Source organism: Salmo salar, chromosome 11 (assembly GCF_965601325.2).
Source record: "Salmo salar chromosome 11, fSalSal1, whole genome shotgun sequence".
Lineage (NCBI taxonomy): Eukaryota > Metazoa > Chordata > Actinopteri > Salmoniformes > Salmonidae > Salmo > Salmo salar.
The window spans coordinates 106753929-106769951 of record NC_138301.1 but is presented as its reverse complement, the minus strand read 5'-3'; the positions used below and the strand labels follow the sequence as shown (position 1 = coordinate 106769951).

At 48.1% G+C, this 16023-nt stretch overlaps 1 protein-coding gene across 2 annotated transcripts in view; it reads left to right on the top strand.

Moving 5' to 3' along the window:
* The first annotated feature begins 7663 nt into the window (after positions 1 to 7663).
* The window catches only part of LOC106563430 (serine/threonine-protein kinase PAK 3), a 74133-nt gene continuing 65773 nt past the window's right edge, over positions 7664 to 16023 (top strand). For both annotated transcript variants that reach the window (XM_082958243.1, XM_082958242.1), the window contains exon 1: positions 7664 to 7857. The gene's annotated coding sequence lies outside the window, so the exon portion shown is untranslated. The remainder of the gene's footprint in view (positions 7858 to 16023) is intronic.

Genomic DNA, 16023 nt, shown 5'->3' with positions numbered 1-16023 from the left:
TTGGAGGATGGCCGGGTGTCAAGAAGGGCAGTAAAGAAGCCACTTCTCTCCAGGAAAAACATCAGGGACAGACTGATATTCTGCAAAAGGTACAGGGATTGGACTGCTGAGGACTGGGGTAAAGTCATTTTCTCTGATGAATCCCCTTTCCGATTGTTTGGGGCATCCGGAAAAAAGCTTTTACAGAGAAGACAAGGTGAGTACTACCATCAGTCCTGTGTCATGCCAACAGTAAAGCATCCTGAGACCATTCATGTGTGGGGTTGCTTCTCAGCCAAGGAAAGGGGCTCACTCACAATTTTGCCTAAGAACACAGCCATGAATAAAGAATGGTACCAACACATCCTCCGAGAGCAACTTCTCCCAACCATCCAGGAACAGTTTGGTGATGAACAATGCCTTTTCCAGCATGATGGAGCACCTTGCCATAAGGCAAAAGTGATAACTAAGTGGCTCTGGGAACAAAACATCGATATTTTGGGTCCATGGCCAGGAAACTCCCCAGGCCTTAATCCCATTGAGAACGTGTGGTCAATCCTCAGGAGGCGGGTGAACAAACAAAACCCCACAAATTCTGACAAACTCCAAGCATTGATTATGCAAGAATGGGCTGCCATCAGTCAGGATGTGGCCCAGAAGTTAATTGACAGCATGCCAGGGTGGATTGCAGAGGTCTTGAAAAAGAAGGGTCAACACTGCAAATATTGACTCTTTGCATCAACTTCATGTAATTGTCAATAAAAGCCTTTGACACTTATGAAATGCTTGTAATTATACTTCAGTATTCCATAGTAACATCTGAAAAAAATATCTAAAGACACTGAAGCAGCAAACTTTGTGGAAATTAATATTTCTGTCTTTCTCAAAACTTTTGGCCACGAATGTAGAGTACATCACATGCCTTCCATTTCTTTAGCAAATTCCCATGATAAATCTGGGTCAGATGCCTACATCCCGGCTGTCTGACCCTATAGTTAACTTCACCCACCTTCTCAAGGACTTCGTATGGCCGTTCCATCGGACCAAAAACGTACATTCTGAGGTGGGCACCAACACCAACACTTTATCTCCTGGCTGGAAGTCCCTTCATTGTGCCCCTCTGTTGTGTTCCCATACCAGGGGCCACAGGGTTGCCATCCGGTCTCTCATGTCTTCTGTGTGCTCCACCATGGTTCGGTGGGGTGACGGTTGCTGTGCACAGGCTTCTTTAGCCATGTCCAACAGTTCTCGGGGGGTCGTCTCCCGTACAGGAGTTCGAAGGGAGAGAATCCTGTTGACGCTTGGGGAACTTCTTTGATCGAGAACATCAAGTAGGGATGCAGCACGTCCCAATTCTTTCAGTCCTTCGCCATTACTTTCTTTAGCATCTGCTTCAGGGTTCGATTGAATCCTTTCACCAACCCATCGGACTGCGGGGGATACACTGAGGTGCGCAACTGGGTTATTTTCATTAGCTTGCATAGATCCTTCATGATTCGTGACATATATGGGGTGCCCTACTCGGGAGAACAGCATGACTAACTCACGTGCGATTCCCTTGGTGGCCATGGTGCGCAGGGGAATAGCTTCCGGGTACCTAGTGGCCTAATCCAGAATCACCAGGCTGTATTGGTGCCCTCGGTTGCTCTTGGGTAGAGGTCCCACCATGTCCATTGCGATCCTGCTGAAAGGGACAGAAATAATGGGTAAGGGAATGAAGGGGCTACGAAAGTGGGGTTTTGGCACCACCTGCTGACATTCTGGGCAACTGCTGCAGTAACCTTCCACTGCTCTCTTCACCCCCAAGCCAGTAAAATTGTGCCTTGATCATGTCTAAGTTCTTCTCCACACCTAGGTGAGGCCCAAGAAGGTGGGAGTGCGCCAACTGCAGGACAGATGGTGCAAAGGAACGGGGCACCAACAACAACTCCATACATTCGTCATTCTTCTTCACGACCTGATACAGCAACTTCTTCTTTATAGAAAAATGGGCTAGGTGATTTGACTTACCCCCTCCTTGGGCTTTCTGTCCACCATGGTCACCTGTTGGAGAGCGTAGGCCAAGTTGGGATCCTTCCAGACTCGCCACCTCTCCCTCCAGTCTGGCTTCACCCGAGTCACCCTCCGAGAGGGATTCTGTTGACGCCTGGGGGTCCACTTCCTGGAATCCACACATCCGGGTATCCCTCCTTCTGGCGTCCCTCCCACCTCTCCAGCTTCCTCCTCCCTTCTGGTTCCCTTGGTTCCCCAAGTCTCCGGACATACTGGTCCACAGTTGGCGGAACATAGGGAAATCCCTCCTGATAAGGTCTGGCACAGGCAGGTTCGGGACGACTCCCACTGGCCCCGTGTGTTGTCCCTTTGTGGTCTGTAGGTGGAGGAGTATGGTAGGGTAGACCTTGGTCTCACAGTGTATGCAGGTGATGGCCACAGTGTCAGCCAGGTTTGGGGACTGGCCGGCGTCAGGTCAGATTAGGGTCACCATACTCCCAGGGTCCACAAGTGCTGTGGTGTCCTTTCCATTGGCTATTACGGGGGTGACAGGGGAAGGACCATGCCATCAGCAAGCCGCAGGGACGCCCGGTGGCTACCTCACTGGCTGAGGCCAAAGGCATCGGGACATTGTGGTTTGGACAGTTCCAGGCTCGCCACACTCGTTGCATTTCCTGCTGTCCAGGTTCAGGAAGGGGCGTTGTCTCGGGGAGCTGGCTGTTGGTGTCCCCCCATCCTTGGCTGGGGTCCCGGCGTGGTCCTCCACCCTTTGTCGCTCCTTCGGGTGAGTGGAGGGTTCCGCCTTCCGTGGTTGTCCGCAGTGCAGGACCTCCAAAGTCACCTGTTGTCCTTCCACCAGTTCCACCAGCTGATCTGCGCTCTGCGGGTTAGCTTGGCTTGCTAACTTTTTAGCTTTGAATGGGAGAGAGCATATATATTTATCTATGACCACTTTCTTGATGGGTGTGAGCGTCAGTGGTTCAGCAGTTAGCCAGCTCTTGGCCAGCCTAATTAGATCATGCATTTGCGATCGGAGGGAAGCTGTAGGATCATATGCTCAATCATGGAATCATTGTGCCCAGCTAATCAGGGTGTACCCATACCGGCGCAGGATTTCCTTTTTCAGACCCTCGTAATGCATCGCCTGGTCAGCCGTCAGATCCTGATAGGTCTTCTGTGCTGCACCTGACAGGAAGGGTGTTATCAGGCTGGCCCATTGCTCATAGGGTCATTTCTCTCTATCCACTGTCCTCTCGAAGGCTTGGAGGTCAATCTCGATGTCATCAGCCTCGGTCAGCTTCAGTATAAACCTACCTGGTTTGGGACGAGAGACTGCTGCGCCTGCCGCCATGCCGGCCTGGGCGGCTGTCAGCTGGCTGAGTTCAGCTCGCAGGAGAGCGGTCTGCTGACGCTGTTCCTCCAGCATCTCCTGATGTATAGCCTGCTGGGCTATGTTCACATCCACCAGTTGTTTCACCAATGCTTCCATTGTGCTCTGTGTCTGTTTAGTTATTGAGCTTGGTTTGGCCTGCTCAGATTCTCCACCACATGTAGCAGGTTCAAGGGTGTGGGGTTTCCACATCACCAAGTTCAATAACCAAACACGCACAAGGAGCACAACTAGAAAGCAAATGGGGAGTTTATTAGGGAGTTTTGTACACTGGGAAAAAGGGGGAAGTCACCAACCATTTCACAGTCCACAATCTGTTCTCGTTGTCCGTTCCGTTTTCCAGGGGTAATCCTAAAACTTGGGTCCTCAAGCCAAGGCTCGGGGGTGGAGCCAGCGGGCTGCAAGATATCTCCCTTCAATAACCACTCCCCTCACCTCTCCCTGTCGTCTGCCACAAATTGAACACTCGTCCCTTTAAAAATGGAATGCTTGTCCCTTTAATCATGGAACACTAGTCCCTTTAATAATGGAACACTGGTCACTTTAATAATGGAACACTGGTCACTTTATTAATGTCTACATACTGTTTTACTAATTTCATATGTATATACTGACCCTGGAACTGACCCTGGAACTGACCCTGTATATAGCTACTGATCCTGGAACTGACCCTGTATATAGCTACTGACCCTGGAACTGACCTTGTATATAGCTGCTGACCCTGGAACTGACCCTGTATATAGCTACTGACCCTGGAACTGACCCTGTATATAGCTACTGACCCTGGAACTGACCTTGTATATAGCTGCTGACCCTGGAACTGACCCTGTATATAGCTACTGACCCTGGAACTGACCCTGTATATAGCTACTGACCCTGGAACTGACCCTGTATATAGCTACTGACCCTGGAACTGACTCTGTATATAGCTACTGACCCTGGAACTGACCCTGTATATAGCTTACTGACCCTGGAACTGAACCTGTATATAGTTGCTGACCCTGGAACTGACCCTGTATATAGCTACTGACCCTGGAACTGACCCTGTATATAGCTACTGACCCTGGAACTGACCCTGTATATAGATACTGACCCTGGAACTGACCCTGTATATAGCTACTGACCCTGGAACTGACCCTGTATATAGCTACTGACCCTGGAACTGACCCTGTATATAGCTACTGACCCTGTATATAGCTTATTACTGTTTCCTGTTCTTTTTATTTCTTATTGTTTTTCATCTACATGATGTTATTTTTAATACTACATTGACATTGATTAGTGCATTGTTGGGTTTAGAGCTGGCAAGAAAGGCATTTCACTGTACTTGCGCACGTGACATTAAAACGTAACTTTATTTCAGCATGGAAAACTCTTTGTTTGCTTCCATGCTGTCAGCTGAAGTATACAGTACCTTTGTCTTCTTAGTATGGAATCAAGCTGGTAACTGTTTCTTTCACCAGTCATCTCTCAAAGGTACCCAACTCCTCATGCAACATACTGCTAATGTTTCCCTATAGACTTACCCTCTCTTAGACTGTAAGTCAGTTAACCACATCTCACTTTGGTCAAAATCATTGTAATGCATCACAGTACTGTCTGTCTGTCTGTCTGTCTGTCTGTCTGTCTGTCTGTCTGTCTGTCTGTCTGTCTGTCTGTCTGTCTGTCTGTCTGTCTGTCTGTCTGTCTGTCTGTCTGTCTGTCTGTCTGTCTGTCTGTCTGTCTGTCTGTCTGTCTGTCTGTCTGTCTGTCTGTCTGTCCGGTCTGTCTTTCATTACCACAGGCTCAGTGCTGGCTTTGGTTACAGCTGGCTATAGGAGGTGACTATGAGGAGAGAGAGTGATGAGAGCTTACTAATTGGATCAATGATAGTATAATTACTTTGGTTTCAGGCACAATCAACTGAGTGGGGCTTGTCCTGAATATACCGTAATGAAAGTATTTTTTGCTGTCCCTCACAGTTTCTCTAGGAGTTATATTGTCTGTGTTATTATTATAATTCACAGTGGCTGTACGGTTTTCATTAATAACCTTTGTCCCCACAGTATACAGTAAGTATCAACAAAACATGTATAATGGCTGGTAGTTGAGAGCAATTTTGTTTTATTTCCTGCTGTTAGTATATGTAAATTCAGTTTCAGTTAAGTCTGATAGATTTTTCTTCTCCTTGACTTCTGCTTTTAGTTTTAAAATAGCCTTCATTGAGACTGTAGGGGGACAGACTAAACCCCCTACATCTCTCTGCCTCAGTGCACTAAAATAAGTGACTGTATGGTGCTGTCAAATATAAATCAAACATGGGTTCTGGTATTCTCAGATTCTCTCAGGATTAATCAGCTCTCTTTTTAGTCTTTCTAAACAGCTCATTGTTAAACAGAACCTAGTCAGATAGTTTAGTATTAGGTAATAACATAACCAGGATATAAGAGTTGCAAATTATGTCACCAGTGTTTTGCCTGTGTTTGTGTATCTCAGTGTTAGTAGGATGAATGGGCTCATTCTCCATAGAAAGCTCTCAGCTATTTGCCTTAATTATCTACAAAAATCAATCACCAAGGCCTTAGAAACGAAGCAGACTGCTCTTCTCAATATATTTAGATTCCCTTTTGGTAAGTCATGGATATAGGTATGGATCTACCCGGCTGCAGCCTATGTGTGTCATCATATTGTGAAGTCAAATATAAACCTCAGCCTATTCCATGGCTCTGTCCTCCATTTGAGTGAACACTGTCAAAGAACAGGTTCATATTCTCCAACGAGTAATCAACATTACATGGGTTGTCACGACAACTAGCCATAATTCAGAATGCCTCAGATGGGTCTACACCTCAGGCAGAAGAACTAGCCTTGAGATATGAGCAGATGCTGAGACAGCCACCCAATCACAGGTGAGCAAGGGGAAAAAGATGACATCATAGGCAAATTAGGGAAAATTAAGTGAGTCTGTGGTTTGTCGTCACCGCCCCTCCAGGAAGCCAAAGAGGGATAAATAGCAGCTGTATCACATTCAAGGATACTCGCACTGCTCCCAGGGCAGGTCTGATGGTTTTGACTAGCAGAAGTGACTTTTCGTAGCATGTTAGGAGAACTTATGCAGCAGGTTAAGAGAATTAATGTGGCAGGTTAGGAGACATAGGTTAAGGTTAGGAAACATTTTAGTGTTAGGGTTAGCTAAAATGCCAAAATTATCCCTAACGCGATTGAAAAAAATCTAGCTACAACCACGCCTGCCCTGAGAACAGTGTTGGTTTCCACTAATGTGATTTTGCTAAATGGCATCCATCCATCAGAGACTAGTTAAGCTTCCACCACCATCAACAAAACACCAAATGATGGAATTTCTCGTGGAAGAATGATGTCGCATCCCTCCAATAGAGTTCCAGACACTTGTAGAATCTATGCGAAGACGCATTGAAGCTGTTCTGGTGGTGGCCTAACACCCTATTAAGACACTTTGTTGGTGTTTCCTTTATTTCTAGTTCTACCTACAGATGTAGGATCTTAATTTGAGCCAGTTTGCTACAGCAGGAAAATAATCCTTCAGCGACTTGAAATGTGAATTATTATTGATTATAAATATGGACATTTTTGTAGGGGTTTATACATTTTTCGTAAGGGAAAATCAAGTCTGAAATGTCTAAGTGTAAATTACAAACTACAGAAGCCTTTTTCAACCTCAAATACACTACACATTTTACATTTCCTGCATTGCAAGAAAGTTCTCCTGCAACAGGGTGATCAAATTAAGATCCTGCATATGTACCTCTGTCTGGGGGACAACTACAGTCCACTATGGTTATATTCCACCACAAGACTGGCCGGGTCCAGGAACTGTAAAACAAACAGGCAACACATTTATGCAGCATGATATTGAGACCATTTGAAAGGCAACCTGATATTGTGGAACTATTACCAACTGAGTGTTAATCGATGAAGGTCTAATTCCTGTCATGAGAAAGGTAGGTGTATATAGGTACTGTAACTGCATATTATGTTTCTGTTACGCCTTGATAACATTTTCACATTTTAAGTGTAATAGACAGATTAAAGTAAAAACTAGCAAAATAAGAAAGAGGAAAATATTTTAGCTATTCAGACTTGAGAGTGTTTTGAAAAAAGACAGATATGGAAATATAATCCAACCTTCCTCCTCTCTCTCGCTGAGCTGGTTTGGTCTGTCAAACAAAAGACCAACTCTGTCTGCCTCTCTCCCTCTCTGCCTCCTCCCCTAGAGCTGCTGCCTTCATTAACATGTACCCTCTCAGCCAATGGGCTGAGCAGGGCGGATGACATCATGGGCTAGGGAACAGTAAGCAGCCAGTGAAGAATCCAGCCTGCCAAACAAGACTGAGTTTGGGGTCAGGAACCGGTCTGACAAGAGAATGGCAATCCTGCCTGTGAACTGTCAATAGGACTGTATATTTGAGGATGAACCTACCAGAACACTGGATCCAAAGTCGACACACCGAACAAGAGAATGTCAAGACATATTTCAGGTAATCTCTTGTCTGTGTTTGCGATAGAGGATGTGGATGGCAGAGGGAGGGGGGTTCTGTGGGGGGTGCTTTGTAGCCTTCTTTCTCTTCCTCCCTGCATTCTGCCCTGCTGGAGAGGAGGAGGAGGAGGAGGAGGCGGCAGCTGTGTTGATCTACCTATCACTGTGAGAGGGAGAGAGAGAGAGAGAGAGAGAGAAAGAGAGAGAGAGAGAGAGAGAGAGAGAGAGAGAGAGAGAGAGAGAGAGAGAGAGAGAGAGAGATAGATAGATATTGGATGCCTGCATCAGGGGATTGGCTTTAAATGTCGTTACTGGCCAGCTCAATGTTATCAACCCCCTGTCCCCTCCATCCTTCCCTGGATTTTATGGACCCCCCTGTGTTTCACAAAAAGCATCTTTGTTGATGTGAGAGTCTGAATCATTCGTTTGTCAGGGCTGTGTGTGTGTATGTGTATGTGCGTGTGGGCGCGAGCCAGCCCTGTAGCAGAGCAGCAGCTGCAGTGGTAACACAGTAACAAAAAGAGGCAATGCTATTTTGGGTGGTGAGGTGTGAGACGGATGGCGGATGGATCTGGGGTGTAGATGCTGGGGATGGATGGGGAGTGATGGATCTGGGGTGTAGATGCTGGGGATGTATGGAGAGTGATGGATCTGGGGTGTAGATGCTGGGGATGGATGGGGAGTGATGGATCTGGGGTGTAGATGCTGGGGATAGATGGGGATTGATGGATCTGGGGTGTAGATGCTGGGGATAGATGGGGAGTGATGGATGGTTATTATGTGCACAGGGACAGCCCTTTGTTATCAATGGGATGCTGCCTCTGGACCCACTTTATTTAGGGAGGTTTTCAAACATATAGACACAGAGAGCAGTGGCTCTGTCTGTCTCCTGGTTTAAACATGGATGTGTGGAGCGCTTTCATGGCCGCCCTGCCAGCTGGGAGATATACAGCGTCTGGTCACCTGACTGAGATGGGAATGGGGCGGGGAGGGAGTGTGGGTGGGGGCTGCTCCTGTGGGAGGGAGGGAGGGAGGGAGGGAGGGAGTGTGGGTGGGGGCTGCTCCTGTGGGAGGGAGGGAGGGAGGGAGGGAGTGTGGGTGGGGGCTGCTCCTGTGGGAGGGAGGGAGGGAGTGTGGGTGGGGGCTGCTCCTGTGGGAGGGAGGGAGGGAGTGTGGGTGGGGGCTGCTCCTGTGGGAGGGAGGGAGTGTGGGTGGGGGCTGCTCCTGTGGGAGGGAGGGAGGGAGTGTGGGTGGGGGCTGCTCCTGTGGGAGGGAGGGAAGGAGTGTGGGTGGGGGCTGCTCCTGTGGGAGGGAGGGAGGGAGGGAGTGTGGGTGGGGGCTGCTCCTGTGGGAGGGAGGGAGGGAGTGTGGGTGGGGGCTGCTCCTGTGGGAGGGAGGGAGTGTGGGTGGGGGCTGCTCCTGTGGGAGCTGAGTTATCCTGCCTCAGCTTCACTGAGGGAGGGAGGGTCGGTCAGTCATCCAACCATTCTATCCATCACATTGGGCTACTGTTCATTTACACGCTGGCGTCAGGGCAGGATAGAGTAGGGCTGAGAGGACGAGTGAGAGATTCCACCTCTTCCTAGTAGCACAGTCATCCCCATGTTTGTGTGAAGCACAGCCTTCTGGGAAACCTGTTCCCTGTAGGAGAAGAATGCTGGGAAGGTGTCTGGGTGATGGCGGAGCTGGGAAGAGGAGGATATGGAAATGGAGAAGGAGTGATGGAGTGGGGGAAGGTGCTGTTCCCTGTGTGTGTGGGATGTGGTGTGTGTGCATGCGTGCGTGTGTTGAGCTGTGGTGTTGATACAGACATCAGGAGTGTTATATCTATTAATATCCACCCATCCAGCCCAACACCTGCTCCATCTCTCTCAACTCTTCACTCACAACAATGACACAGAACTAAAACAGCCTCTAGACCTTACATATCCTCATTGTTATTTTCTATCAGCGTGGCCCATAAAATTAGGACCCACTTAGCTATTGAGAGGATCCTGTGTGTGTGAAAGGTGCAAGGCCTCTCATTGCATATAAACATAGATCCAGCTCCCCATTCTAATTCCCTCTATTGTATTTTAATCTGTCAATGTAGAGCCATAGAAACATTGTGATTATAACAGCCGTTTATAAACAGTGTTATCTAGTCTAGTGGAATTGAAGACCTGTTATATCATGACGGTCCTCAGGTTGTTGCTGGGTGACAGACAGACAGACAGACAGGACAGACAGACAGACAGACAGACAGACAGACAGACAGACAGACAGACAGACAGACAGACAGACAGACAGACAGACAGACAGACAGACAGACAGACAGACAGACAGACAGACAGACAGACAGACAGACAGACAGACAGCAGAGGGAGGAAAGACAGGAAGAGATGCTGTGTGTAATAGTCCTGCATTATCTATGGATGCACCAGCTCTCTCTCTGCTCATCCACATAGACGTATGAGGTTAGGGTTTTACTCCCACCTGCCTGACTACAATGGGCATTATTGAAGAGAACGCAAGGTTAAAGGGCTGTGAGTATGAAAAATGAGCTACGCTGAACCTTTGATTACCATACAATACCTGTAGGTAATATATTCATGGATTTGTGCCCTATGTTCTGACTGATTACAGTTGCCTGTTAAGACCCACAGGCTCTAGTAAGTCAGTGCTTTATATTTCACCCTAGTCCTGAAGCCATGGCTAATCATTTTCTGTTGGACTGGTGTAGATCTGGATAATCAAGACCACCGCTTTCCTTTCCAGAGTAGGATAAAGGATAAACAGTGATGAGGGGTGTGTGTATGCGCGAGTGCGTGCGTGTGTGTGTGTGTGACAGTGAGTGCGAGGTGGGGGCGTCATAATTGATGGGTAGAACTGAGAGGGGTGCTGCTGAGGCTTATCCCCACAGGAGGGAGGCTGTGTAGAGGGGGGCTTGATAAGGAAATGGATGGATGGCCAGACCAAACAGAGGAGAGGAGAGGAGAGGAGAGGAGAGGAGAGGAGAGGAGAGGAGAGGAGAGGAGAGGAGAGGAGAGGAGAGGAGAGGAGAGGAGAGGAGAGGAGAGGAGAGTAGAGGAGAGGAGAGGAGAGGAGAGGAGAGGAGAGGAGAGCAGAAGAGAGAAAAGCAGAGGAGAAGAGAGAGGACAGTAGAGGACAGCAGAGGAGAGAGGACAGTAGAGGACAGCAGAGGAGAGAGGACAGTAGAGGAGAGGATAGGACAGTAGAGGGGAAGACAGTAGAGGACAGGGTAGAAATGAGGGCAGTAGAGGAGAGAGGACAGTAGAGGAGAGGAGAGAGTACAGTAGAGGAGGAGAGAGGACTGTAGGGGATAAGAGAGGACAGTAGAGGAGAAGAGAGAGGACAGTAGATGAGAGGGGAGAGGAGAGGACAGTGGAGGAGAAGAGAGAGGACATTAGAGGAGAGGAGATGACAGGAGAGGTGAGAGGACAGTATAAGAGAGAGGAGAGGACAGCAGAGGAGAGAGGGCAGTAGAGGAGAGGAGAGAGGACAGTGGAGGAGAGGACAGTAGAGGAGAGGAGAGAGGATGGTAGAGGAGATGAGAAGATAGTAGAGGAGAAGAGCGAGGACAGTAGAAGAGAGGAGAGAGGACAGTAGAGGAGAAGACAGTAAAGGAGAGGACAGGAGACAATAGGAGAGGACAGAAATGAAGACAGTAGAGGAGAGGAGAGAGGAGAGGACAGTAGAGGAGAGGAGAGAAGACCGTATAGGAGAGGACAGTACAGGAGAGGACAGTAGAGGAGAGGACAGAAATTAGGAAAGTAGCGTAGAAGAGAAAGGAAAGGACAGTAGAGGAGAGGAGAGAGGAGAGGACAGTAGAGGAGAGGAGGGGACAGTAGAGGAAAGGCAAGAGGACAGTAGAGGAGAGAGGACAGTAGAGGAGGAGAGAGAAGAGGACAGCAGAAGAGAGAGGACAGTAGAGGAGAGAGGACAGTAGAGGAGATGAGAGAGGACAGTGGACGAGAGGACAGGAGAGGAGAGAGGAGAGGACAGCAGAGGAGAGAGGACAGTAGAGGAGAGAAGAGAGGACAGGAGAGGAGAGAGGGCAGTAGAGGAGAAGAGAGGACAGTAGAGGAGAGAGGAGAGGACAGTAGAGGAGAGGAGAGAGGAGAGGAGAAAGGAGACAACAGTAGAGCAGAAAGACAATAGAGGAGAGGAGAGAGGACAGTAGAGGAGAGGAGAGGAGAGAGGACAGCAGAGGAGAGGATAGGAGAGGAGAGAGGACAGTAGAGGAGAGGAGAGGAGAGAGGACAGCAGAGGAGAGGATAGGAGAGGAGAGAGGACAGTAGAGGAGAGGAGACCACAGAAGAGGAGAGGACAGTGGAGGAGAGGACAGGATATGATAGGAGAGGACAAAAATGAGGACAGTAGAGGAGAGGAGTGGACAGCAGAGGAGAGGAGAGAGGACAGAAGAGGAGATGACAATAAAGGAGAATAGAGAGGACAGTAGAGGAGAGAGGACAGTGGAGGAGAAAAGAGATAGCAGTAAAGGAGAGAGTAAAGAACAGGAGAGGAGAGGAGATGACAGTAGAGGAGAGAAGGTAGGAGAGGACAATAGAGGAGAAAAGAGAGGACAGGAGAGGAGAGGGGACAGTAGAGGAGAGGAGAGGACAGTAGAGAAGAGGAGAGCGGAAAGGAAAGGACAGTTGAGGAGAGGAGAGAGGACAGTAGAGGACAGTAGGGGACAGTAGATGAAAGGCGAGAGGACAGTGGAGGAAAGGAGACGACAGTAGAGGAAAAAGGACAAGAGAGGAGAGAGCACAGTAGAGGAGATGAGAGGGCGGAGGACAATAGAGGAGAGAGGAGAGTAGAGGAGAGGTGAGGAGGGAGGACAGGAGATGAGAGTGGAGGACAGTAGAGGGGAGAGGACAGTAGAGTAGAGGAGAGGACAGGTGAGGAGAGGAGACAATAGAGGAGAGGAGAGAGGACAATAGAGAAGAGGAGAGAGGACAGTAAGGAAGAGTATAGGACAGTAGAGTAGAGGAGAGGACATTAAAGGAGAGGAGAGGACAGTAGAGTAGAGAAGAGGGCAGTAGAGGAGAGGAGAGAGGACAGTAGAGGAGAGGAGTCCACTGATTGTCAATGCTTTGTGCTCAAACCCAGCTCAGTTCTCACTGAGCAGCAGTAACAAACTCCACCCAAATAAACATAACATCTCCTGACAACAGACTATCAAGGCCCACTGTTGCAGCTGAACACAGAGATCCACTCTCTGGCACAGGTTGCAACGCCTGGGATTGGATAAGGAGGTTGCAGGACACCTGTGGTTAAGCTCCTGGGGGCAGAAGAAAGGAGACTGGCTTTTCACAACACTTCCAGCGTGCAGTTCCATGGGTCTCACCCTCATTGACACCTCACACCTTCAGGCCTGACTGTCCACATTAACCACATACTGTTAGCTCCTCCTGTGTCACAGCTATTTCAGTAGCCCCTGGCTGCAACCATCACATAGACAGCACATAGAACATATACAAACTAGTGGTCAGTTATTTAAAAAAAAAATATATATATTTCACCTTTATTTAACCAGGTAGGCCAGTTGAGAACAAGTTCTCATTTACAACTGCGACCTGGCCAAGATAAAGCAAAGCAGTGCGACACAAACAAAACTGAGTTACACATGAGATAAACAAACGTACAGTCAATAACACAATAGAGAAATCTATATACAGTATGTGCAGATGTAGTACGATTAGGGAGGAAAGGCAATAAATAGGCCATAGTGGCAAAATAATTACAATTTAGCATTAACACGGAAGTGATAGATGTGCAGAAGATGATGTGTAAGTAAAGATACTGGGGTGCAAAGGAGCAAAAAAACTAAAACAATATGGGGATGAGGTAGTTGGGTGGGCTATTTACAGATGGGCTATGTACAGGTGGAATGATCGGTAAGCTGCTCTAACAGTTGATGCTTAGAGTTAGTGAGGGAGATATAAGTCTCCAGCTTCAGTGATTTTTGCAATTCGTTCCAGTCATTTGCAGTAGAGAACGGGAAGGAAAGGCAGCCAAAGCAGGAGTTGGCTTTGGGGATGACCAGTGAAATATACCTGCTGGAGCGCGTGCTACGGGTGGGTGTTGCTATGGTGACCAGTGAGCTGATATAAGGTGGGGCTTTACCTAGCAAAGACTTATAGATGACCTAGAGCCAGTGGGTTTGGCGACGAATATGAAGCGAGGGCCAGCCAACGAGAGCATACAGGTCGCAGTGGTGGGTAGTATATGGGGCTTTGGTGACAAAACGGATGGCACTGTGATAGACTACATCCAATTTGCTGAGTAGAGTGTTGGAGGCTATTTTGTAAATGACATCGCCGAAGTCAAGGATTGGTAGGATAGTCAGTTTTATGAGGGTATGTTTGGCAGCATAAGTGAAGGAGGCTTTGTTGCGAAATAGGAAGCCGATTCTAGATTTAATTTTGGATTGGAGATGCTTAATGTGAGTCTGGAAGGAGAGTTTACAGTCTAACCAAACACCTAGGTATTTGTAGTTGTCCACATATTCTAAGTCAGAACCGTCCAGAGTAGTGATGCTAGATGGGCGGGCGGGTGCGGGCAGCGATCGGTTGAAGAGCATGCATTTTGTTTTACTTGCATTTAAGAGCAGTTGGAGGCCACGGAAGGAGAGTTGTATGGCATTGAAGCTCGTCTGGAGGTTTGTTAACACAGTGTCCAAAGAAGGGCCAGAAGTATACAGAATGGTGTTGTCTGCGTAGAGGTGGATCAGAGAATCACCAGCAGCAAGAGCGACATCATTGATATACACAGAGAAGAGAGTCGGCCCGAGAATTGAACCCTGTGTCACCCCCATAGAGACTGCCAGAGGTCCAGACAACAGGCCCTCCTATTTGACACACTGAACTCTATCTGAGAAGTAATTGGTGAACCAGGCGAGGCAGTCATTTGAGAATCCAAGGCTGTTGAGTCTGCCCATAAGTATGCGGCGATTGACAGAGTTGAAAGCCTTGGCCAGGTCGATGAAGACGGCTGCACAGTACTGTCTTTTATCGATGGCGGTTATGATATTGTTTTGGACCTTGAGCGTGGCTGAGGTGCACCCATGACCAGCTCTGAAACCAGATTGCATAGAGGAGAAAGTACGGTGGGATTCGAAATGGTCGGGGATCTGTTTGTTAACTTGGCTTTTGAAGACTTTAGAAAGGCAGGGTAGGATAGACATTGGTCTGTAACATTTTGGGTCTAGAGTGTCTCCCCCTTTGAAGAGGGGGATGACGGCGGCAGCTTTCCAATCTTTGAGGATCTCAGATGATATGAAAGAGAGGTTGAACAGGCTAGTAATAGGGGTTGCAACAATTGCAGCGGATAATTTTAGAAAGAGAGGGTCCAGATTGTCTAGCCCAGCTGATTTGTAGGGGTCCAGATTTTGCAGCTCTTTCAGAACATCAGCTATCTGGATTTGGGTGAAGGAGATGTGGGGGAGACTTGGGCAAGTTGCTGTGGGGGGTGCAGAGTTGTTGGCCGGGGTAGGGGTTGCCAGGTGGAAAGCATGGCCAGCCATAGAAAAATGTATATTGAAATTCTCAATTATTGTAGATTTATCAGTGGTGACAGTGTTTCCTAGCCTAAGTGCAGTGGGCAGCTGGGAGGAGGTGCTCTTATTCTCCATGGACTTTACAGTGTCCCTGAACCTTTTGGAGTTTGTGTTACAGGATGCAAATGTCTGTTTGTGAAAGCTAGCCTTTGTTTTCCGAACTACCTGTGTATATTGGTTCCTAACTTCCCTGATAAGTTATATATCGCGGGGGCTATTCGATGCTAATGCAGTACGCCACAGGATGTTTTTGTGCTCGTCAAGGGCAGTCAAGTCTGGAGTGAACCAAGGGCTATATCTGTTCTTAGTTCTACATTTTCTTAATTGGGCATGCTTATTTAAGATGGTGAGGAAAGCACTTTTAAAGAATAACCAGGCATCCTCTACTGACGGAATGAGGTCAATATCCTTCCAGGATACCCTGGCCAGGTCGATTAGAATGGCCTGCTCGCTGAAGTGTTTTAGGGAGCGTTTGACAGTGATGAGGGGTGGTCGTTTGACCGCGGACCCATTACCGACGCAGGCAATGAGGCAGTGATCGCTGAGATCCTGGTTGAAGACAGCAGAGGTGTATTTAGAGGACAGGTTGGTCAGGATGATATC